This window comes from Eubalaena glacialis, chromosome 17 (assembly GCF_028564815.1).
Source record: "Eubalaena glacialis isolate mEubGla1 chromosome 17, mEubGla1.1.hap2.+ XY, whole genome shotgun sequence".
In the NCBI taxonomy this organism is placed as follows: domain Eukaryota; kingdom Metazoa; phylum Chordata; class Mammalia; order Artiodactyla; family Balaenidae; genus Eubalaena; species Eubalaena glacialis.
The window spans coordinates 23,680,178-23,704,024 of record NC_083732.1 but is presented as its reverse complement, the minus strand read 5'-3'; the positions used below and the strand labels follow the sequence as shown (position 1 = coordinate 23,704,024).

The 23,847-nt window shown below is 37.1% G+C and overlaps 1 pseudogene; it reads left to right on the top strand.

Annotated features, from left to right (window-relative positions):
• Positions 1-676: 676 nt before the first annotated feature.
• Positions 677-18,967, top strand: LOC133077014 (CDK5 and ABL1 enzyme substrate 2-like; annotated as a pseudogene).
• The last annotated feature ends 4,880 nt before the right edge of the window (positions 18,968-23,847 follow it).

The following is a 23,847-nucleotide window of genomic DNA, read 5'->3' as shown; positions in this document are numbered from 1 at the left end:
ACATTGAGGACATTATGCTGACTGAATATAATATGCACAGAGTAGTGGGTATTTTTCATGCCTGAGTAAGACCTATGTGAACCAGAGGGTGGGAGATAAGCCCCACAAAATTTCAGAAGACTGCCCTCTTAGTGAAGTTTTTAGAAACCCAATGGGCAGGAGTGTGTTGAGACATCTCCTCTAAGGTGGAGGACAAGTTGCTGTACCTTGCACTACCTATAAAGAAAAAAGAAAAGGCATATTTGGTAAGCCTCTTTCTTTTTCAGTTTAAGTTTTAGATTTACAGAAAACATGAGCAGATAGAACAGAGAATTCCCCAATACTCCCTGCCCCTCCATCCCCACATCTTGTTCTCCTTGTTATTAATGACTTGCATTAGTGTGGTACAGTTGCTACAGTTAATGAACCAATCTCGATACATTATTATTAACTAACATCCATCATTTATTCAAATTTCCTTAGTATTAACCTAATGTCCTTTTTCTGTTTCAGGATCAGTATAACACATTACATTTCATTGTTATATCTCCTTAAGCTTCTCTTGATTTTGATAGTTTCTCATATTTTCTTTGTTTCCAATGACTTTGACAATTTTGTCGAGTACTGTTTAGATATTTTGCATTATACCCCTTAATTGGGATTTGTCTGATAATTTTCTCATAATTAGACTGGGGTTATGGATTTTGGAGAGGAAAACCGCAGAGGTAAAATGCCATTCACATCACAGCATATCAAGGATCTACACTATCAACATGACTTATTGCTGTTGCTGTTGACCTTGATCACCTGGCTGAGTTATTGTTGTCAGATTTCTCCACTGTAAAGTTCCTCCTTGTTCCTCCTATTGCTTTCCTGCTTGTACTCCTCGAAATGAAGTTGCCGTGCACAGTATCCTCCTTGAGGATGAAATAAATAATAAATAAATTATTGGAATACATAAATCTACATAAATTATTTGGAATCTACATAAATTATTTACATAAATTATTTAAATCTACATAAATTATTTGGAATCCTTCTACAGAGGAAATTTGTTTATTCTCCCCTACTGATTCTTTTTTTTTTTTTTTTTGGCTGCGTTGGGCCTTCGTTGCTGTGCGCAGGCTTTCTCTAGTTGCGGTGAGCGGGGGCTACTCTCCATTGCGGTGGCTTCTCTTGTTGTGGAGCACAGGCTCGAGGTGCAAGGGCTTCAGTAGTTGTGGCATGTGGGCTCGTGGGCTCTAGAGCACAGGCTCAGTAGTTGTGGCACACGGGTTTAGTTGTTCTGCAGCATGTGGGATCTTTCCGGACCGGGGCTCGAACCTGTGTCCCTTGCATTGGCAGGTAGATTCTTAACCACTGCGCCACCAGGGAAGTCCCTCCCCCACTGATTCTTAAATTGATTAATTAAATAATTTCACTGTGGACTTATAGCTATTTATTCTGTACTGTGGGTTGTAAGCCAATTCTATTTCATTGATCTTAATGCTTAGATTTTTCCATTTTTGGCCCCTGGGAGTTCTTTCATTTGGGTCCTTTGTTCCTTTGACATTCCCTCATCATTGTGCTTTGTTTGTTTGTTTGAGTACAGTATTTCCTTACATTCTGGCATTACAAGATGCTCCAGGCTTATTTTGTGTTTCATTTTGCTTAAATCAGTACTTTTGACAATGTGACTGCCTAATACCTATTAATATTTTAGTTAAAACATATAGTAAACACTTAGTATGTGCTAAGTGCTTTGTTGCATGCTGGGTGTAATGTTATCTATTTTTATCTATAAGCAGGTAATGATCATCTTGATTATCACTCACATTTTTAAGCTCCTTTGCTTTTTACAAAGCTCCCCCCCACCATACATTAGCTCATTTTTTAACCTCACACTATTTTTCTATGATAGATATGGTAGGAATTAATTATGATATCCATTTCACAGATGAAGAATCTGATCTAGACTTCTAATAGATTTTTTTAAAGGAGAAATGAAACTCTAGTTTATTTTAGTGAGTGCAGCCTCTTCTGAATGCATGCAGCCATTTGTTCAAATTCCCTCTTAATCAATTTTACAGAGAGTTCTCCTGATTAATGCAACATTGTGAGCACAATGAATTTACGTTTTGTTCTCTTACAGATTTATTCTTCATTCCCCTTCTCATTCCGAGCCGTGAAAATAATAGAAAGATTTAGTTACATAAAGCCTTGGCTTATTTCAGTTTACTTCAGAATATGATGATGTAAATTGGAGAAAACTCTATGGAATATATTATGATTGCTCCCCTTTTAAGCATAAAATTTTCTAAGAAGTGAAATAAAATTTCAGTATCACAATAAGTAAAATATTTGATGTAAACTAAGAATGTCAATAAACTTTTGAGCTATGGCACCAAATATGTTTTGACAAACACAATTGTGTAGAGACTTTAAAGATTTTAGTACAGTTCTTGTCTTGTAAAATATGAATGCATCACTTTATGGTGAACTTATGATGTTGCAATGATCTCCTTTCAAATGTCTTACTTTGGAAGGAGCTTGACTTAATTTTTCGTCTCTTTTTTGTTTTTTGGATATAGATCCTATAACTTCATGCATAGCTCATATGTTTTCTTATAGGACTCTGTTTGATGGACTTTGAAATTACAGATCATGATCTTCTTTTTACTCAGAGGCAAACCCTTTCTTTACTCTGCACTGCACTCTAGTGTTTGCTTGTTGGCGTCCAGGGAGAGTGCTGAGGTGTGAGTTTTACTACAGCGACCTGTACAATGAATAGCTTCAGAGAAGCGTTAGGGAATATTCTGGGAAGAGTGCATAGCTGAACTCTATAGGCTCTAGGTGAGCTGTCCCACTGAGCTATAGATAAAAGATGACCACATTTAGACACTTTAATTGAACTGCTTTTGGGTTTTTCCAGGTTTTATGAGAAAAGGGCCTTACAATACTCAGAAGTAAAAACTGTGCTGTCACCACGTTCAGAATGCTGAAACTGAGTTTTATCTCAAGTGGAAATATTTTGAACTACATTTAAGGTTGGTTTGTTTGTCACTTCAGATAGTCTTCCGGAACCACTATCTTTTGGAGACTCCATTCATTTTTCCTGCTAGTTTTTGACCTGATTTAAGGGGAATGGCAATATATGGAAATCTACCCTTATCTTTGGAGCATCATGGATATGTGCTAGGTGGTTCTTCATAGCGACACACTTTTTGGAATAAAGCTGAAACGTTATGCTAGAAACAATTTTCTACTGAAGAATCTGTGACATGTTTGTAGGAACAAACCTGGACAAACCATAAATGTGATAGGTAAAAAGCAGAGTCGGATTTGCAGGCCAGGTTTATCAACACAATGAACTGGGTGATTTCTTGACATATGACAAACTCATTTACTGTTTGTCCAGGAAACAATCTGACATTTTCCCAGGGATCTTACGTGCATTTTAAAAGACTTAAGTAATATATGGCCAGAGCATTCAGTGTCAGTAGTTGCAGAAGATTAATCAGTTTTGGAGGTAGCATCTAATCTAGTCAAGGGATTTAATTCATCAAAATTTATTGATCTCCAACTATGTGCCATACGCCTTCCATGAGGTAGAGGATATGAATAATCTGTTTTCAAAGGACCCAGAGTCTTTTCATAAAAAAATATTTAAATAATAATTCAAGGGAGATTATTAGTATAATAGTAATCAAAGTAAATCTATCAGAAGAGTGACTATTTCCAACTAGGAATCAAAATGGCTTCACGGAGGAGAGAAAGTGTTATTTATAAAGTTCCAACTTTACAGAGTCCACATAACAATGGTATGATGCTGGTATGATCCCCATTTTACATGAAAGAAAATGAACCTAGAAAAGTTAAGTACTTGCCTAGTATCATAAAATTATGACAGATATTTAAAAGGGAGTTGAGGCTAAATAACGAGTACAAACAGGTGCATTGTACTTTTCTCTCTGCCATGTGTGTTTAAAATTATACATAATTATACATATACACTGTTGGTAAGAATAATTCCAAAACCTCTTTCCCTTTTCAACTAACCATTATCAGGGTCCAAAAATAGAGATGGCAAACCAACCTATAAAATTGTTATTATTATATCCCTTTTACATATGAGAAAATGGGGGCTTGAAATGTGTTAAGTGACTTGCTTGGTATTAAGCAAACAAATGGTGGATCCAGAATTTGTATGTGGGTCTTTTTTAACCTTTTTATTATGGATATATATATTTTTTGCTTTTCTTTTTTAAAAGGTTGTGTTATAAACACTTAACATGAGATCTACCCTCTTGACAAATTTTTAAGTGCGTAATACAGTATTGTTAACTATGGGCACAGTGTTGTACAGCAGGTCTCTAGAACTTTTGTATCTTGCGTAACTGAAATTTTATGCCTGTTGATGATCAATTCCACACTGCCCCCTCTCTGCAGTCCCTGGTCAGCACCATTCCACTTTGATTCCAGGAATTTGACAATTTTAGAGACCTCATATGAGGGGGGTCATGCATGTCCTTCTGTGACTAGCTTGTTTCAATTAGCACGATGTCCTCCAGTTTCATCCATATTGTTGCATATAGCAGGATTTCCTTCTCCTTTAAGGTTGAATAATATTCCATTGTATGTATGTGCCACATCTTCTTTATCCATTTATCCATAGATAGACCTTTAGGCTATTTCCACATTTTGGCTATTATGAATAATGCTGCAATGAACATGGGAGCGCATATATATCTTTGAGATCTTGATTTCAATTATTTTGGTTAAATCCCAGAAATGGGATTGCTGGATCATATGATAGTTCTATTTTTAAATTTTTTTGAGGAAACTTCATACTGTTTTCCATAGCATCTGCATCATTTTACATTTCCACCAGTAGTGTATTGTGGGTAATTTTAAGCACTCATTGTAGAGAGAAAAGTACAGTGCATCTGCATGTACCCATTATTCAGCCCCAACACTCGTTAGCTCACAGCCACACTTGCATTTAATCAAACGTCCTTTACGTCTCTGCCTACCGAATTGTTTTGAAGCAAATCCCATACATAATATTTCACGCATAAATATTTGAGTATGCGTCTCTGAAAGAAAAAACTCTTGTTAATGAACCCAGTCATGGTGACGTTTTCATACATAAGAAAACCTAGTCATGTCTCACATCATCAAATATCTAGTCAGTATTTTCTCATACATGTTTTATTTTATTTTTGTTTGTTTATAGATATTATGTTGCTGGTTTGTTCGAATTGGGATTCCAACAGTGTGCACCACTGCATTCTGTTGGTATGTCTCATGGATTTTTTTATTTCATAGGTTACCTTAACTTATATTTAAAAATTTTTGAAATTGATCTGTTGAAAAAATTGAGTAATTTGTCTTGTGAACTTTCCTGCTTTCTGGATATCACTGATTGTATTCTCATTTTTTAAAGAAAACCTGTTCCTCTATTCCCCGTGTATTTCCTATACTGGTGGTTCGATCAAGAGGCTGGATCCATATTTAGGTTACATTTTTGGCAAGACTACTTCATAAATGGTGTTCTAAAGTTCCATCAAGAGAGGCATAATGTCCAGTTGTCTACTACTGTGGCGTTAGGTGTCACTGAGGATCATTTCCCAGATCCAGAGTTTACTTTGGGGTTTGCAAAATGGTAATATTCCAATTATGTAATTACATCTTTATATGTTAGTTGGAATACTTCCATAGACAGAATTTTTTCTCATCAACTTTTGAATACCCTGAGGTACAGTTTTTACTATAAAAACAAGTAATCTGTATGAGTCTTTCCCTTTATTTATCAGTTTTTAGAACTAGGAGTTGGTTTCCTAGCATCCTCCAAAGGTGATCTTTTTTTAAAACATGATCATTGGAATTCCTGGATTTTTAACATATTTTATTGATTTCAACCCACTGATGTTTTTACTCTTATTGGTGCTGAGGATGACTCATCTTTGTGCAGTGGGAGCCACTTCAAGACATTTCATGAGTCCTTTTGACACTATTCCAATAATTTTTGACAACTTCCTTGCTTTCTGGAATGACAAAATACTAAGATTCATCTTGTAAATTTCCTGCCCCTGACTTTTATATCTGTCTCCTTTACATGTTACCTCTCCTCACATATAAGTAATAATTTCATTTAAATATAGCTTAATCTCCCATTGTATGTGCATGTATACACACACACATATACACGCACAGACTCCCTTTTTCAGATAAATGGTAATACAATATATAGTATACATATTGCTTATACTACTTGCTGTTTTCATTTAACAATATATCCTAGAGATCACATATTAGAAAGCACTCTTTTTTTTTTTTTTAAACCAGCTGTATGGTGCTCCATAGTAAGTATCTCAAAGTTAATTCAATTCATCCTGTACTAATGGACATTTAGGTTGTTTCTGGTTTTTACCTTTTTAAATCGTGCAGTAAATATCCATGTGTATACATATTTTCATGTTTATCTTTTAGATAGATTCCTAGAGAAGGGGAAAACATAAAAACATATGTAAAATCATTAAATAATGCCAAATTGCCCTCCACTGGGTTCGTAACATTTTGCATTCTTTTTAGAAACACATATGTGTCTGTTTCCTCTTAGTCTTACCAACTAAATATGTGATCACACTCTTGATATTTTGTCAGTGTGATAAATAAGATATATCTGTGTAATATTAATTTGTATTTCTCTTATTATGAGCTATTCTTTTAATTATGAGACATATAGAGTCCTAAACGTATGAGAAACTGCATTGACTGTATTGCCTTTTCTACTCACGTCTCTAGCCTGTTTTTCTTTCTTTTTTTATTTTAAACATCTTTATTGGAGTATAATTGCTTTACAGTGGTGTGTTAGTTTCTGCTTTATAACAAAGTGAATCAGCTATACATATACATATATCCCCATATCTCCTCCCTCTTGCATCTCCCTCCCATCCTCCCTATCCCACCCCTCTAGGTGGTCACAAAGCACTGAGCTGATCTCCCTGTGCTATGCGGCTGCTTCCCACTAGCTGTCTATTTTATATTTGGTAGTGTATATATGTCCATGCCACTCTCTCACTTCGTCCCAGCTTACCCTTCCCCCTCTCCGTGTCATCAAGTCCATTCTCTACATCTGCGTCTTTATTCCTGTCCTTCCCCTACGTTCTTCAGAAACTTTTTTTTTTTTTTGATTCCATATATACGTGTTAGAGTACGGTATTTGTTTTTCTCTTTCTGACTTACTTCACTCTGTATGACAGACTCTAGGTCCAACCACCTCACTACAAATAACTCAATTTCATTTTTTTTTTATGGCTGAGTAATATCCCATTGTATATATGTGCCACATCTTCTTTATCCATTCATCTGTTGATGGACACTTAGGTTGCTTCCATGTCCTGTCTAGCCTGTTTTTCAAATAGCATTGTTGTTATTTTAATTTTGCTTATGAAGTTGTATTTGCCATGCATTTTTTTTTTTTTTTGGCTGTGCCACCATGCAGCATGTGGGATCCTAGTTCCTCTGCCAGGGGTCGAACCCATGCCCCCCGCAGTGGAAGTGCGGGGCCCTAACCACTGGACCACCAGGGAAGTCCCTGCCATGCACGTTTAATCTTTATGTAGTCAAATTGATTAATGATTTTCCACTGCTTCAATATTTTGAGCGGGAAGAGAATTTTCCTTGCCTCTCGGTTATAAAGAAATTCAGAAATGTTTGTATTTGTGTAATTTCATTTTTTATATTTTAATTTCTAATTCCTTTAGAATTTTCACGATTTCTGGTGTCAGAAATGAATTCAATTTCTATTGTTTTCATGTACTTATCCAGTTATCCCAGCACCATTTATTAAAGTGCCCATATTTCCCACTTGATTTGTGACTTCACCTTTGTTGACTACTACCAGCAATTGCATATATTTCTGGATTCTCTATTCTTTCTTATTGACCTGCCTGGCTACTCATATGCCAACACCACACTGTGTTGATTATAGAGGCCTTAGGATATGCTTATATATCTAATTGGGCCAGCAATCCCCTTGCCTCACTGTTGCTCTTCTTTTTCAAGTGAATGTAGGTCTTTGAACACCAAATTCAATTCAATGTCTTTTCACTAGATTCTACTTCCTTCAGTAAGATGTCACAAAAACAGAATGTTTAGACTCTTTTAAATAGGAAAATAGGAAAGTAAACCTGTGAAAGAATTTGATGGCAAAAATGGGTCAAGAATAATTTTGTTTTTGGTATTTGTTTTAATTAAAAGACTAAGAAGAACCAAGCCTACTGAGTCCACTTAGCTTTTTTTGTCTTCTATAGATCCCCTTAGAGAAGTGATGTATTATCCTGATTTAGCAATCAAAATTTCCATCGTGTGGATTCCTTGATTAGATCTGATTGTATTTGAAAACACTAGAAGAATTAAGATTTATTAGTGATAACACCCTTCTAACACCTGGCAGTAAAGCCCTGGATATCTGTGTAAGATCCAAAGCATGGTGACGTGATTGCTATGTTGGAATATATTGGCGAGTGTGTATATGTGTGTGTGTGTGTGTGTACACATTTTTCACCACTATTCACTAGAATACAGTGAGGTTTAACGTTCATGTTGTCAGTCTCAAAAATTCAAAGATATTTCTTAACATGGTAATCTGAGGGCAGAAAACAATAATTATAATGTGTGGAGATCCTAAAGTCTGACAGTTGTAGCTGCAAAGAATTTTACTAAGGAACTATTTGAGCAAAATGTTGGGTTTTCAGGTAGAGCATTATTGTCATAAGTGATGCTGTTTTTAAAAGCTTGATTGTGGGCAGCGGGTGGCCGTCGGGCTCAGTCAGAGGATGGCCGCGGCTGTGGCGGGTGGATCCCCAGGCCAGTCGCCTGGCCCCGCTGTCTGGGCTGCGCTGCAGGCGCTGCAGATGTGAGGGGACTTGCGGCGCCGCCAGGCCATGCTCTTCTTCCTCAACAACATCTCCCTGGACGGGCGGCCCTCGAGTTTCTGGAAGACATGGTGGGATGTGCCTCCCTTCAAAGAACCAAACATACATCTGGATCCCCAAGACACAAAGGCCCGAAGAAGACTCACTTCATAAATAATATGAGGCAGTACGACACCAGGAACAGCAGGATCGTGCTCATCTGCGCCAAGCGGTCCCTGTATGCGGCCTTCTCTGTCTTGCTCTATGGAGAAGGCCTGCACGTCAGTGACCTGAGGGTGGACAGCCAGAAGCAGAGGCATCCATCCGGCGACGTTTCCATGTCTTCTGAGATGGTCTTCCAGTTGGAAGGCATTGAGCTGGGGGCGGATGGAAAGGTTGTGTCTTACCAAGATCCTGTACCCCACCAACACCCTGGTCATGCTCAAGCCAGCCCACTGCCTCAGCCCCGGCCCAGAGTCCCCCGTGCTCTGCTGGGGTCCAGATGCAAACCTGTCCTGCACAGGGCGGTGCCAGCTGGCTCGGAACTAGGGACCAATGCAGGGGATGCCCTGGAGTACAATCCCAACCTCCTGGCTGACCTTCAGTGACCCTGCGGCAAGCACAAGCATGTCCTCATCTTCGCATCCTACATGACCACAGTGATAGAGTATGTGAAGCCCTCCCACCTCAAGAAGGCCATGAAGGAGACCTTCTGGGAGAAGTTCCCGCACATCAAGCTGATGCTGAGCAAGATTAGGAGTTTATAATGAGAGATGTGGAACTTGTCCCAGAGTGTGTTTTGGAGCCTGTGACAGTGTCCATGGCCTACGTGTACTTTGAGAAGCTGGTCCTGCAGGACAAACACAACAAGCAGAACTGCAAGCTGCTGAAGAAACAGCAGGTGAAGGAGCGAGGTAGAAGCCCACCAGACCAAACAAATGAAGAGGAAATAAGCAGTCTACCTGAAAAAGAATGATAGAACAAACTACCACTGGCATTTTTCACAGAACTAGAACAAAAAATTTCACAATTTGTATGGAAACACAAAAGACCCCGAATAGCCAAAGCAATCTTGAGAACGAAAAATGGAGCTGGAGGAATCAGGCTCCCTGACTTCAGACTATATTACAAAGCTACAGTAATCAAGACAGTTTGGTACTGGCACAAAAACAGAAATATAGATCAATGGAACAGGATAGAAAGCCCAGAGATAAGCCCACGCACATATGGTCACCTTATCTTTGATAAAGGAGGCAAGCATATACAGTGGAGAAAAGACAGCCTCTTCAATAAGTGGTGCTGGGAAAATTGGACAGGTACATGTAAAAGTATGAAATTAGAACACTTCCTAACACCATACACAAAAATAAACTCGAAATGGATTAAAGACCTAAGTGTAAGGCCAGACACTATCAAACTCTTAGAGGAAAACATAGGCAGAACACTCTATGACATAAACAAGAGCAAAGTCTTTTTTAACCCACCTCCTACAGTAATGAGAATAAAAACAAAAATATACAAATGGGACCTAATGAAACTTAAAAGCTTTTGCACAGCAAAGGAAACCATAAACAAGACCAAAAGACAACCCTCAGAATGGAAGAAAATATTTGCAAATGAAGCAATTGAAAAAGGATTAATCTCCAAGATTTACAAGCAGCTCATGCAGCTCAATAACAAAAAAACAAACAACCTAATCCAAAAATGGGCAGAAGACCTAAATAGACATTTCTCCAAAGAAGATACACAGATTGCCAACAGACACATGAAAGAATGCTCAACATCATTAATCATTAGAGAAATGCAAATCAAAACTACAATGAGGTATCATCTCACACTGGTCAGAATGGCCATCATCAAAAAATCTAGAAACAATAAATGCTGGAGAGGGTGTGGAGAAAAGGGAACACTCTTGCACTGTTGGTGGGAATGTAAATTGATACAGCCACTATGGAGAACAGTATGGAGGTTCCTTAAAAAACTAAAAATACAACTACCATACGACCCAGCAATCCCACTACTGGGCATATACCCTGAGAAAACCATAATTCAGAAAGAGTCATGTACCAAAATATTCATTGCAGCTCTGTTTACAATAGCGAGGACATGGAAGCAACCTAAGTGTCCATCATCAGATGAATGGATAAAGAAGATGTGGCACATATATACAATGGAATATTAGCCATAAAAAGAAATGAAATGGAGGTATTTGTAATGAGGTGGATGGAGTTAGAGTCTGTCATACAGAGTGAAGTAAGTCAGAAAGAGAAAAAGAAATACAGTATGCTAACACATATATATGGAATCTAAGGAAAAAAAAAAAAAAAGGTCATGAAGAACCTAGTGGCAAGACGGGAATAAAGACACAGACCTACTAGAGAATGGACTTGAGGATATGGGGAGGGGGAGGGGTGAGATGTGACAGGGTGAGAGAGTGTCATGGACATATATACACCACCAAATGTAAAATAGATAGCTAGTGGGAAGCAGCTGCATAGCACAGGGAGATCAGCTCGGTGCTTTGTGACCACCTAGAGGGGTGGGATAGGGAGGGTGGGAGGGAGGGAGATGCAAGAGGGAAGAGATATGGGAACATATGTATATGTATAGCTGATTCACTTTGTTATAAAGCAGAAACTAACACACCATTGTAAAGCAATTATACTTCAATAAAGATGTTTTAAAAAAAAAAAAAAGAATGATAGAAAAGATGATCCAAAATAATCTTGGAAATAGAATGGAGAAAATACAAGAAACGTTTAAAAAGGACCTAGAAGAACTAAAGAGCAAGCAAACAATGATGAACAACACAATAAATGAAATTAAAAATTCTCTAGAAGGAATCAATAGCAGAATAACTGAGGCAGAAGAATGGATAAGTGACCTGGAAGATAAATAGTGGAAACAACTACCTCAGAGCACAATAAAGAAAAAAGAATGAAAAGAATTGAGGGCAGTCTTAGAGACCTCTGGGACAACATTAAACGCACCAACATTCGAATTATAGTGGTCCCAGAAGACGAAGAGAAAAAGAAAAAGACGGAGAAAATATTTGAAGAGATTATAGTTGAAAACTTCCCTAATATGGGAAAGGAAATAGTTAGTTAAGTCCAAGAAGCACAGAGAATCCCATACAGGATAAATCCAAGGAGAAACACGCCAAGACACATATTAATCAAACTATCAAAAATTAAATGCAAAGAGAAAATATTAAAAGCCACAAGGGAAAAACAACAAATGACATGCAAGGGAATCCCCATAAGGTTAACAGCTGACCTTTCAGCAGAAACTCTGCAAGCCAGAAAGGAGTGGCAGGACATATTTAAAGTGATGAAAGGGAAAAACCTACAACCAAGATTACTCTACCCAGCAAGGACCTCATTCAGATTATTCGATGGAGAAATTGAAACCTTTACAGACAAGCAAAAGCTAAGAGAATTCAGCACCACCAAACCAGCTTTACAACAAATGCTAAAGGAACTTCTCTAAGTAGGAAACACAAGAGAAGGAAAACACCTACAATAACAAACCCAAAACAATTAAGAAAATGGTAATAGGAACATACATATCAATAACTACCTTAAATGTAAATGGATCAAATGCTCCAACCAAAAGACACAGACTGGCTGAATGGATACAAAAACAAGACCTGTATATATGCTGTCTACAAGAGACCCACTTCAGACCTAGGGACACATACAGACTGAAAGTGATGGGATAGGAAAAGATATTCCATGCAAATGGAAATGAAAAGAAAGCTGGAGTAGCAATTCTCATATCAGACAAAATAGACTTTAAAATAGACTATTACAAGAGACAGAGAAGGACACTACATAATGATCAAAGGATCAATCCAAGAAGAAGTTATAACAATTGTAAATATTTATGCACCCCACATAGGAGCACCTCAATTCATAACGCAAATGCTAACAGCCATAAAAGGGGAAATTGACAGTGACACAATCATAGTAGAGGACTTTAACACCCCACTTTCACCAATGGATAGATCATCCAAAATGAAAACAAATACGGAAACACAAGCCTTAAATGCTACATTAAATAAGATGGACTTAATTGTTATTTATAGAACATTCCATCCAAAAACAACAGACTAAACTTTCCCCTCAAGTGCTCATGGAACATTCTCCAGGTTAGATCATATCTTGGGTCACAAATCAAGCCTTGGTAAATTTAAGAAAATTGAAATCGTATCAAGTATCTTTTCCGACTACATTGCTATGAGACTAGATATCAATTGGAGGAAAAAATCAGTAAAAAATACAAACACATGGAGGCGAAACAATACACTACTTAATAACCAAGAGATCACTGAAGAACTCAAAGGGGAAATAAAAAAATACCTAGAAACAAATGACAATGAAAACACGATGACGCAAAACCTATGGGATGCAGCAAAAGCAGTTCTAAGAGGGAAGGTTATAGCAATACAATCCTATCACAAGAAACAAGAAACATCTCAAATAAACAACCTAACCTTACATCTAAAACAATTAGAGAAAGAAGAACAAAAAAACCCCAAAGTTAGCAGAAGGAAAGAAATCATAAAGATCAGATCAGAAATAAATGAAAAAGAAATGAAGGAAACAAAAGCAAAGATCAATAAAACTAAAAGCTGGTTCTTTGAGAAGATAAATAAAATTGATAAACCACTAGCCAGACTCATTAAGAAAAAAAGGGAGAAGACTCAAATCAAGAGAATTAGAAATGAAAAAGGAGAAGTAACAACTGACACTGCAGAAGTACAAAGGATCATGAGAGATTACTACAAGCAAGTATATGCCAATAAAATGGACAACCTGGAAGAAATGGACAAATTCTTAGAAAAGCACAACCTTTCAAGACTGAACAAGGAATAAATAAAATATAAACAGACCAATCACAAGCACTGAAATTGAAACTGTGATTAAAAATCTTCCAACAAACAAAAGCCTAGGACCAGAAGGGTCACAAGCGAATGCTATCAAATATTTAGAGAAGAACTAACACCTATCCTTCTCAAACTCTTCCAAAATATAGCACAGGGAGGAACACTCCAAAACTCATTCTATGAGGCCACCATCACCTTGATACCAAAACCAGACAAAGATGTCACAAAAAAAGAAGACTATAGGCCAATATCACTGATGAACATAGATGCAAAAATCCTCAACAAGATACTAGCAAACAGAATCCAACAGCATATTAAAAGGATCATACACCATGATCAGTGGAGTTTATCCCAGGAATGCAAGGATTCTTCAATATACACAAATCAATCAATGTGATACACCATATTAACAAACTGAAGGATAAAAACCATATGATCATCTCAATAGATGCAGAAAAAGCTTTTGACAAAATTCAACACCTATTTATGATAAAAACTCTCCAGAAAGTAGGCATAGAGGGAAATTACCTCAACATAATAAAGGCCATATATGACAAACTCACAGCCAACATTGTTCTCAACGGTGAAAGACTGAAACCATTTCCACTAAGATCAGGTACAAGACAAGGTTGTCCACTCTCACCATTGTTATTCAACATAGTTTTGGAAGTTTTAGCACAGCAATCAGAGAAGAAAAAGAAATAAAAGGAATCCAGATTGGAAAAGAAGAAGTAAAGCTGTCACTGTTTGCAGATGACATGATCCTGTACATAGAGAATCCTAAAGATACTACCAGAAAACTACTAGAGCTAATCAATGAATTTGGTAAAGTAGCAGGATACAAAATTAATGCACAGAAATCTCTTGCATTCCTATACACTAATGATAAGAAATCTGGAAGAGAAATTAAGAAACCACTCCCATTTACCACTGCAAGAAAAAGAATAAAATACCTAGGAATAAACCTACCTAAGGAGACAAAAGACGTGTATGAAGAAAACTACAAGACACTGATGAAAGTAATTAAAGATGATACAAAAAGTTGGAGAGATATACCATGTTCTTGGTTTGGAAGAATCAACATTGTGAAAATTACTATACTACCCAATGCAATCTACAGATTCAATGCAGTCCCTATCAAACTACCACTGGCATTTTTCACAGAACTAGAACAAAAATTTCACAATTTGTATGGAAACACAAAAGACCCTGAATAGCCAAAGCAATCTTGAGAAAAAAAAACGGAGCTGGAGGAATCAGGCTCCCAGACCTCAGACTATAGTACAACGCCACAGTAATCAAGGCAGTATGGTACTGGCCCAAAAAACAGAAATATAGATCAATGGAACAGGATAGAAAGCCCAGAGATAAACCCATGCACATATGGTCACCTTATCTTTGATAAAGGAGGCAAGAATATACAATCAAGAAAAGACAACCTCTTCGATAAGTGGTGTTGGGAAAACTGGACACCTACATGTAAAAGAGTGAAATTAGAACACTCCCTAAAACCATACACAAAAATAAACTCAAAATGGATTAAAGACCTAAAAGTAAGGCCAGACACTATAAAACTCTTAGAGGAAAACATAGGCAGAACATTCTGTGACATAAATCACAGCAAGATCCTTTTTGACCCACCTCCTAGAGAAATGGAAATAAAAACAAAAATAAACAAATGGGACCTAATGAAACTTAAATGCTTTTGCACAGCAAAGGAAACCAAAAACAAGACGAAAATACACCCTTCAGAATGGGAGAATATATTTGCAAACGAAGCAACTGACAAAGGATTAATCTCCAAAATATACAAGCAGCTCATGCAGCTCAATATCAAAAAAACAACCCAATCCAAAAATGGGCAGAAGACCTAAATAGACATTTCTCCAAGGAAGATATACAGATTGCCAACAAACACATAAAAGGATGCTCAACATCACTAATCATTAGAGAAATGCAGATCAAAACTACAATGAGGTATCACCTCACACCAGTCAGAAGGGGCATCATCAAAAAATCTACAAACAATAAATGCTGGAGAGGGTGAAGAGAAAAGGGAACACTCTTGCACTGTTAGTGGGAATGTAAATTGACACAGCCACTATGGAGAACAGTATGAAAGTACCTAAAAAAACTAAAAATAGAACTACCATCCGACCCAGCAATTCCACTACTGGGCATATACCCTGAGAAAACCATAATTTAAAAAGAGTCATGTAGCACAATGTTCATTGCAGCACTATTTACAATAACCAGGGCATGGAAGCAACCTAAGTGTCCATTGACAGATGAATGGATAAAGAAGATGTGACACATATATACAATGGAATATTACTCAGCCATAAAAAGAAATGAAATTGCATTATTTGTAGTGATGTGGCTGGACCTAGAGACTGTCATACAGAGTGAAGTAAGTCAGAAAGAGAAACACAAATACCACGTGCTAACACATATATATGGAATCTAAAAAAAAAAAAAAAAAGGTTCTGAAGGACCTAGGGGCAGGACAGGAATAAAGACGCAGATGTAGAGAATGAATGGGCTTGAGGACACGAGGAGGGGGAAGGGTAAGCTGGGACGAAGTGAGAGAGTGACATGAACATATATACACTACCAAATGTAAAATAGATTGCTAGTGAGAATCAGCCACATAGCACAGGGAGATCAGCTCGGTCCTTTGTGACCACCTAGAGGGGTGGGATAGGGAGGGTGGGAGGGAGATGCAAGAGGGAGGAGATATGGGGATATATGTATATGTATAGCTGATTCAATTTGTTGTAAAGCAGAAACTAACACACCACTGTAAAGCAATTATACTCCAATAAAGCTGTTAAAAAAAAAAAAGCTTGATTGTACTTGAGTACAGTATCTGTCAGATATAATTATTTTTGTGATGAGTGGGAGGAAGCATCCTTGCAGGTTAAAAAAAACAATGAGTAAAACGCTTGATGAGAAAAAAAGTAACACATCTCCTATTATTCTGGAATCAAATGTTGAAGCACAGACGTGGTCTCATAATTTTGGCATTTCACCAAACTTTTATGATACTAAAAACTGATTATTAGGTACACTTATCACATGCCAAGCACTGCATAGGTCATTATGGATATATGTCAAAGTAAGTTAGGGAGACAGAGACAGGTATTGAACAAGACTATAACGAGGTGATGCTGTGGAAATGCAGTATAGGCAGACACTAACTGTGCTTGGTGATATAGGGAGGACACCAAAGTAGATACGAATGTCCAACTTGAAACTTCGGAAGCATTTACTTTTGAAATTTCTTACATTTAAGGGGTCTCACTAACTTTAATCATCTGGCGCTGTTCTAGCATGACTTTTATTTTTTTAAATTGTGAGATTATTTCCTCTTTTCTCAAAATGATGATCAGGTCTCTTTTTAAAGCCAGTTATTGTAACACCAACAGGTCAGATTTTTTTTTCAAAAAGGAATTCATCTATCCCTACCTGATCTGCTCTCTTCCTTCTATTTCCTGTTTCAGTTAATAGAGTCACCATTTATGATGTAGTCTAAACAGACACCTCAAATTGAACCCATAGCTAATACTCCTCCAACTCCTATATTCAAAAGTCTTGAAGTCTTGATAATTCTCTGTGAAATATTTGTTGAGTATGTCCCCTGCTTTCAACTCCAATAACACTGCTCTGGTTTAGACTCTTGTATTTCTTCTGTATTCTTGCAATCCATTGAACTGGTCACCCTAATATTGTTGCTGCCAGAAATACCCGTCAAAATTGAGTTAGTGTAAAATCATTCCACAGCATGAACCCTTTTACACAAGTTCCAGTAATGTCCTTCCAAACCTGGCCAATCTCCAGCCACTTAAAGATACCTCATGATGGCGTCCTCCCATCTCATCACCATTCTAATCTTAGCGCTATGTTCTCCTTACCTCGAATGACTTTGCTGTTCACTAAATATACTGTGTATCTTCAGGTTATGATGACTTTTAAACATTCTCTTCTATGCTTGAAATGCCACTTCCTTATAATTCTGCCTCTTAAATTTCTCCTCTTATTTGAGGTCACACTAAAAGATGTTCCTGATTATTCCTGACCTCCCTTCCGTCCTGCCTTCCATCCCCACAAATAAGTTAGACTATAAATCTTTGTGTACTTTGCACATACCCATAGCACATTTATTACACTGGATTATGATTTATGTTTTATAGATGTAACTCCTTGGGAAGACTGACGTCTTTGAAGAGAAGGGCACATATATGTATTTAAATATATATATATATATATATATAATTTTTTCCCTTGCACTTTGCACTTAGCCCAGTGTTTAGTGCATAGTAAGGACTCAATAAAAATTGTAAAATGAACATTAACACAGTTGGCTACAGGGAAACATATTGATCTGAAGGGGTACATTACTCATGGTCCCAATGGGAAACAGAGATGCACTTAGATGAAATTCTGATGAGTAGTTAGAGAAGGGACTATTTACAAAGTATGGATAAGCACACCAATGAAGGATGTTCAGGCTCTAGCTACCAGCAAAAGAAGCTAATGCCACTCCTAGGCCTGAAGGGATGAGGGGAGAAAATAGACTTGTTAACAGAGTCCAGTGAAAGCTGGGGGTGTGAAGGGACTTCCAGGGTAGCTGCAGAGACATCTGAGACCACTGCCAGAATTATGGCCCCAAAGCAGGTGGTAGTGAGGGAGACATTCCTGACCTGTCTTTTCTCACACTCAGATTTCCTGGTGGTGCCTCCCATTGGCTAAGTCCAACCAGAAACCAGAGAACAGGAGAGCACAGATGATAGTCTGTGTGGGACAGTCCGTCATGACACAAAACTGAACTTGGAAGGGCAGAGAACAGAATGGGCAGTACAATCAGAGAATAAACAGAATAAGAAATGTGCTCAAACCTTAATATTAAGTGATGCATGCCAACCGGTCTCTGGAGCAAGATGCTTATGATACAGCCTCCAGTAACTAAGTTGCCTGGGAACACATACCTTAATTAAAATCTCTGAATATTTTCCTTATCCACACCCTGTAACAGCAACAGCAAAAATGACAATAGTGACCATAACAATTACCACTTACTACGTGCCAGATGCTGTGCTAAACACTTCACTCATTTTGCCATTTATGCCTCATAACAGTCCCCGTTTTGCGAATGCGAAATAGTCACAGAAGTCAAGTAATTGGCCAGAGGCGCAACTAGCTAGTAGAGGAGCCGAAGTTTGAAACCAGGTTAATCTGACTCCAAAGCCTTTTAATTCCTAAACTGTATCAGTGCAGGGAGACTCAATATTCTGTTCAATAGGAAGCCATAGCATCTTCCAGTAGAATTGTGCAAGGTGAAATTCTCCCCTGAGGCATCTGGCAGGAAATTGTGACTAGTGTCTGTGCAAAGGAGACCTAGGCAGGAGGCTGCTATTTTTGACCTAAGTGCAAAGATAGGTTATTTTACTTTCAATGAGAAAAAGAAAGATAAAAATGCTAATCAAATCTACTGAGCATCAGTTACCTGGGAGGGTTTTAATTAGAAAATCTCAGTGAAAGTGCCTGATAAAACCGTAGTACTATAATTGAATATAGAGACATATTGGTAATTAAATGATAATGTAGAATAAATCCTTCACTTAATAGGTTTAATTCTGTTTTTACATTGTGCATTAATGGAGTGTCCCCTTGCCCAATATATTAGTGCCTAGCAGAAATAGGATACTCTATCTCTTTATCCACTAAAAACTTGATTTGATACCATAGAAAAGTGCCATTCCTTTCCTTTGCCTTCCTCATGAACTAGAGCTATTTAGGTGTGTTTTGTCTTGTCAGTTAGGGCAATCTAAACAAAAGAGACAAATGTTCTCTTCTTACTTCTTCAGCTCATGTAGTTTGAAAACATGTTTTGAATTCATAGAGGAATACATGTATTCATAGAGGAAACTGGACCTCACAGAGTCAGAACTGGTCCATCCAGGTCTCTGCTTCATCCGGGTCCCTTTGGAGGAGAGAAGTTGAGAGGCTGGAGAGAAGCCTGGCATGCTGGGTCATCTTTGTAGGACTCAGGGTGGCTTTGTGACAACCAAAACACCAAAACGGGAGCCCTAACTCACTGAGCAGGACTCTATACCACACCCACATCTCTGCCTTGCTTTGGTCCTGAGCAGCCTGGATACCCAAAGTCCCAGGTTAACATTTTTTTGATAATAAACTTCTGAGTCCTTGGCACTTCCAATTCTTGAAGGAGCTGGAGGAAACTGTTAAACTTACTGCTTAATTATTTCTCCAGAAAGTAAAAGGCATGCATCATCACTTAGGATGACTGCCAGCCAGCCAAACAGATGTTTTGCCAGTTTCCGAATTTTTCAGGGGGACATGTTTAGATTTATGCTATTCGTTTGCAGTCTAGTTGATGCTTTTCCACTTAGATTCCTATCAGTTTGTTATTAGACAGCATGTTCACTTCCATGTTTTATTAAAAAACTGCTGATAGAGTGATAATTCTTAGTTATATTGGTGCCTAAGTTGTTAAAGAAGTCAGAATTATTAATTTAAAAAGCATAATTTTTGGTTTTTTAAAGCAATTTAAAGGAAAAATACTTTTGTATAAAGGATATTATTTTGCTTTTTGTTCTCAGTGTAATGCCCCATAAATTATTTTAGTGTGGAAAGCTCTGGCAAACTTTATTACAATTGACACATTTTCAAGGAGAAGATGAATAATTCAAACATTCTGGAATTGCAAAAGCACCATTTCTTGCTCTCTGACTGTCAAATCATTTTCATTTAATAGCCTTTTATATTCTTTTTTCCATTTTTTTGGTATGATAAGGATACCTTGTCTTAAGTCTCCTTAGGTGATATCACTTGAATTTCTAATTGAAACCCTTTCCTTTTACACTTAATTTCTTTGGAAGCAGGAATAAGGCACGCAGATTCATCACTATCACTTATCATCCTTCCTTGATCCTGTTGGTGTGTACAATCCAATCTCTCCACCTTTCTCCCTCTTAGAAAATGTGTGCTTCCTTTAGCATTTTTTCCCTTAATTATTTTATGATCTATTAGAGTTTGAGCCTCAAACAGTTAAGAAGAAAACCATTTCAATGTTTAAATCGTTTTTTTTTTTTTTAAGAATCAATTTTATTTATTTTTGGCTGCGTCGGGTCATTGTTGCTGCGCGCGGGCTTTCCCTAGTTGTGGTGAGCACGGGCTACTCTTTGTTGCGGTGTGCGGGCTTCTCATTGTGGTGGCTTCTCTTGTTGCGGAGCACGGGCTCTAGGCGCGCGGGCTTCAGTAGTTGTGGCTCGCGGGCTCTAGAGCGCAGGCTCAGTAGTTGTGGCGCACGGGCTTAGTTGCTCTGTAGCATGTGGGATCTTCCCAGACCAGGGCTTGAACCCGTGTTCCCTGCATTGGCAGGTGGATTCTCAACCACTGCGCCACCAGGGAAGCCCTTAAATCATTTTTATTTCACCTAAAATTTAGACGAATTATGAAATTTTCAAAATGGGCTCCTGCATCCAATAGACTGTTTCAAACACATTGTTATTTCAGCCACGCTGGTGACCACATTTGGAAGCAGTGAAGGAGAGAGTTATCACTATGACAGACAGAGCAATTAGAAAAACCAACCACACTGTAGGTTACATCCTGCAGGAAGAAGCTCTAAAACATGGAGCATTTCACTAAGGCAATAACCTGCTACATGATGATATCCACAATATCCTAAAGCTGCTTTTAAAGGGAAAATAAACCACTTTTTTCTTAAAGTGAAAATAAATCATTTAAAAGACTTTTCCTCTTTTAGGATAACAGAATTTGGTCTATTTGGAAAAAAATCTAGAAGTTTTGTGTCAGTAGTTGAATAACAAATTCCTTCATTCCCTATCAGGGTGTTTTGGTTTTGTAAAGACCGTGAAGATGAAAAAGCTAAATTTCATAGTTTCTTCTCCAAAGGTAGGCAGTTCACTTTTAAAAGCAGTTTTTAAAATATTGCTAATGCATATGTAAAAATAAACTATGCACAGTAAGAAAAAAAAACTGCTATATCTTTGATGTGTAGATACATATAGTATGCATTCATATTTTTTGAATGAATTAGCTATCTAAAAGACATTGACTAAAATTTACATGCAGTATAGAGTTAAGTGGCAACCACCCAAAAGATGGTTATTGAAAGCTTAATATTACCAGTACAAAGAAGGCATTAGAGATGTTAATCTCCCAAAGTAGTTGCTATGACATTTCTGAAACTATTACCAGAACTAGAAGTGCTTCAGAGAATTAAAGATATTGAAAAGGTTATCATCTATAATTCTCATGCTTCATCAAGAAAGAATTCATGCTAATTAGGATATTTTGTTTATGCAAATAATTTTATCTACATGACTGTTGTTAGCATTGATTATTATACTCAATGTGCTTTGTTAATTACTTTTGTAAAGTTCTCACCTATACAAAGCTTGCAATAGCACAATACATCCAGTTTTGTGATAGCTGACAGTAGGCCACTAGCAATAAAACTTTACATGAATATCATGTTTTAAATGATAAACAGATACAGCAAAATAATACTAACATAAACTCTCTAGAAAAAAAGAAGCATGCACTTTTTTCAAGGTGAGGTTGAATTTCTTTTGGTCTTTTTTATAGTCTATCAGCAAACTATATCACAAATGGGTAGCCATAAAACAACAGTGTACTTAAACACCACCCTCTCCACATACATCCACACCCCCCAACACACACACAGACTTCAATATAATCCAACAGTTTCATTAAAAAAATAAAACATGAAATGATTAAAAAATAAATAAATAAATAAAAGCAATTTAAAAAAAAATGTCATCCTAATTACAGTGAAAGAGAAAACTTTGAGGATACCTCTGCACTAAATTTTCTTTTGTGGTTTTTCATCTAAAAAGAGATTAGTTAATTTGACTATAAGTATGGTGAATCTGTGAGGCCCAAGAAAATATCTAGGAATTGACTTGAATTGGTGGGTATTTTAGAAGACAAATTTTGGACTTTTTCCTGTTCTTCTATTTAAACCATTCCAAAGTGAAATGATGGCAGTATACTGCAATTCTAGGCTGGCCTGTTTGTATGTTTGAGAGATGGTCCTGTATCAAAAAAGAGTGAGGGGAGGGATAAATTAGGAGCTTGGGATTAACATATACACACTACTATATATAAAACAGATAACCAATAAGGACCTATTGTATAGCACAGTAGGGAACTATACTCAATATTTTGTAATAACCTTACAAGGGAAGAGAATCTGAAGAAGAATATATATATGTGTGTATATATATGTATACTACTATATATATATATATATATATATATATATATATATATGTATATATATATATATATAGTAGTGATGCTGAGGGACTCAGGGACAATTTCAGGTGCTCCTGGGAGTTCTTGAGGGTTACTGCCCTGCCAGGACCGTCAGAAGATATGCTACTAGACTTTCCTGCTGCTTTTGTTCTGCTCCTCCAGCAGAGGTGACTATTGTTTTCATTAAGAGCTATTGCTCTTTGTTAGTGAATCCTTTATGTAAATAGCAGTTGGATTATTAGCTTTTGGGGTGTTGATCCTGTGATGTCTTCCCTACTGAGGAAAGATAAATCTGATTAGAATGAAAGCTCAGAAACTTCTTGGGAGACTTTGGGTTAATTGCATTGACTTAAGCCTCCCATGAAAATTAGGTTTCATAAAAGTCATTTTTATTGAGGTACAATTTATGTAAAATAAATCCATTTCAAATTTACAATTTGATGAGCTTTTACAGATGTATATACACGTGAGGTAATTGTTGCAATTACGACACAGAACATTTCCATCACTCTAGATTTCTGTACCCCTTTGCAGTCCGTCTTTCCCTTCACACAGACCCCAGGCAAACACTGATCTATTTTTGTCTCTCTAGGTTAGTTCACAACTTTCTAAAAGGTTATGTAAATGTAAAAAAAAAAATACTGCATGTATTCTTCTATGTCTGACTTTTTTCACTCAGCATAATGATTTTCAGATTTTTCCATGTTATGTATATCAGTTTTTCCCCTCTTTGTAATTATTAATGTAGTC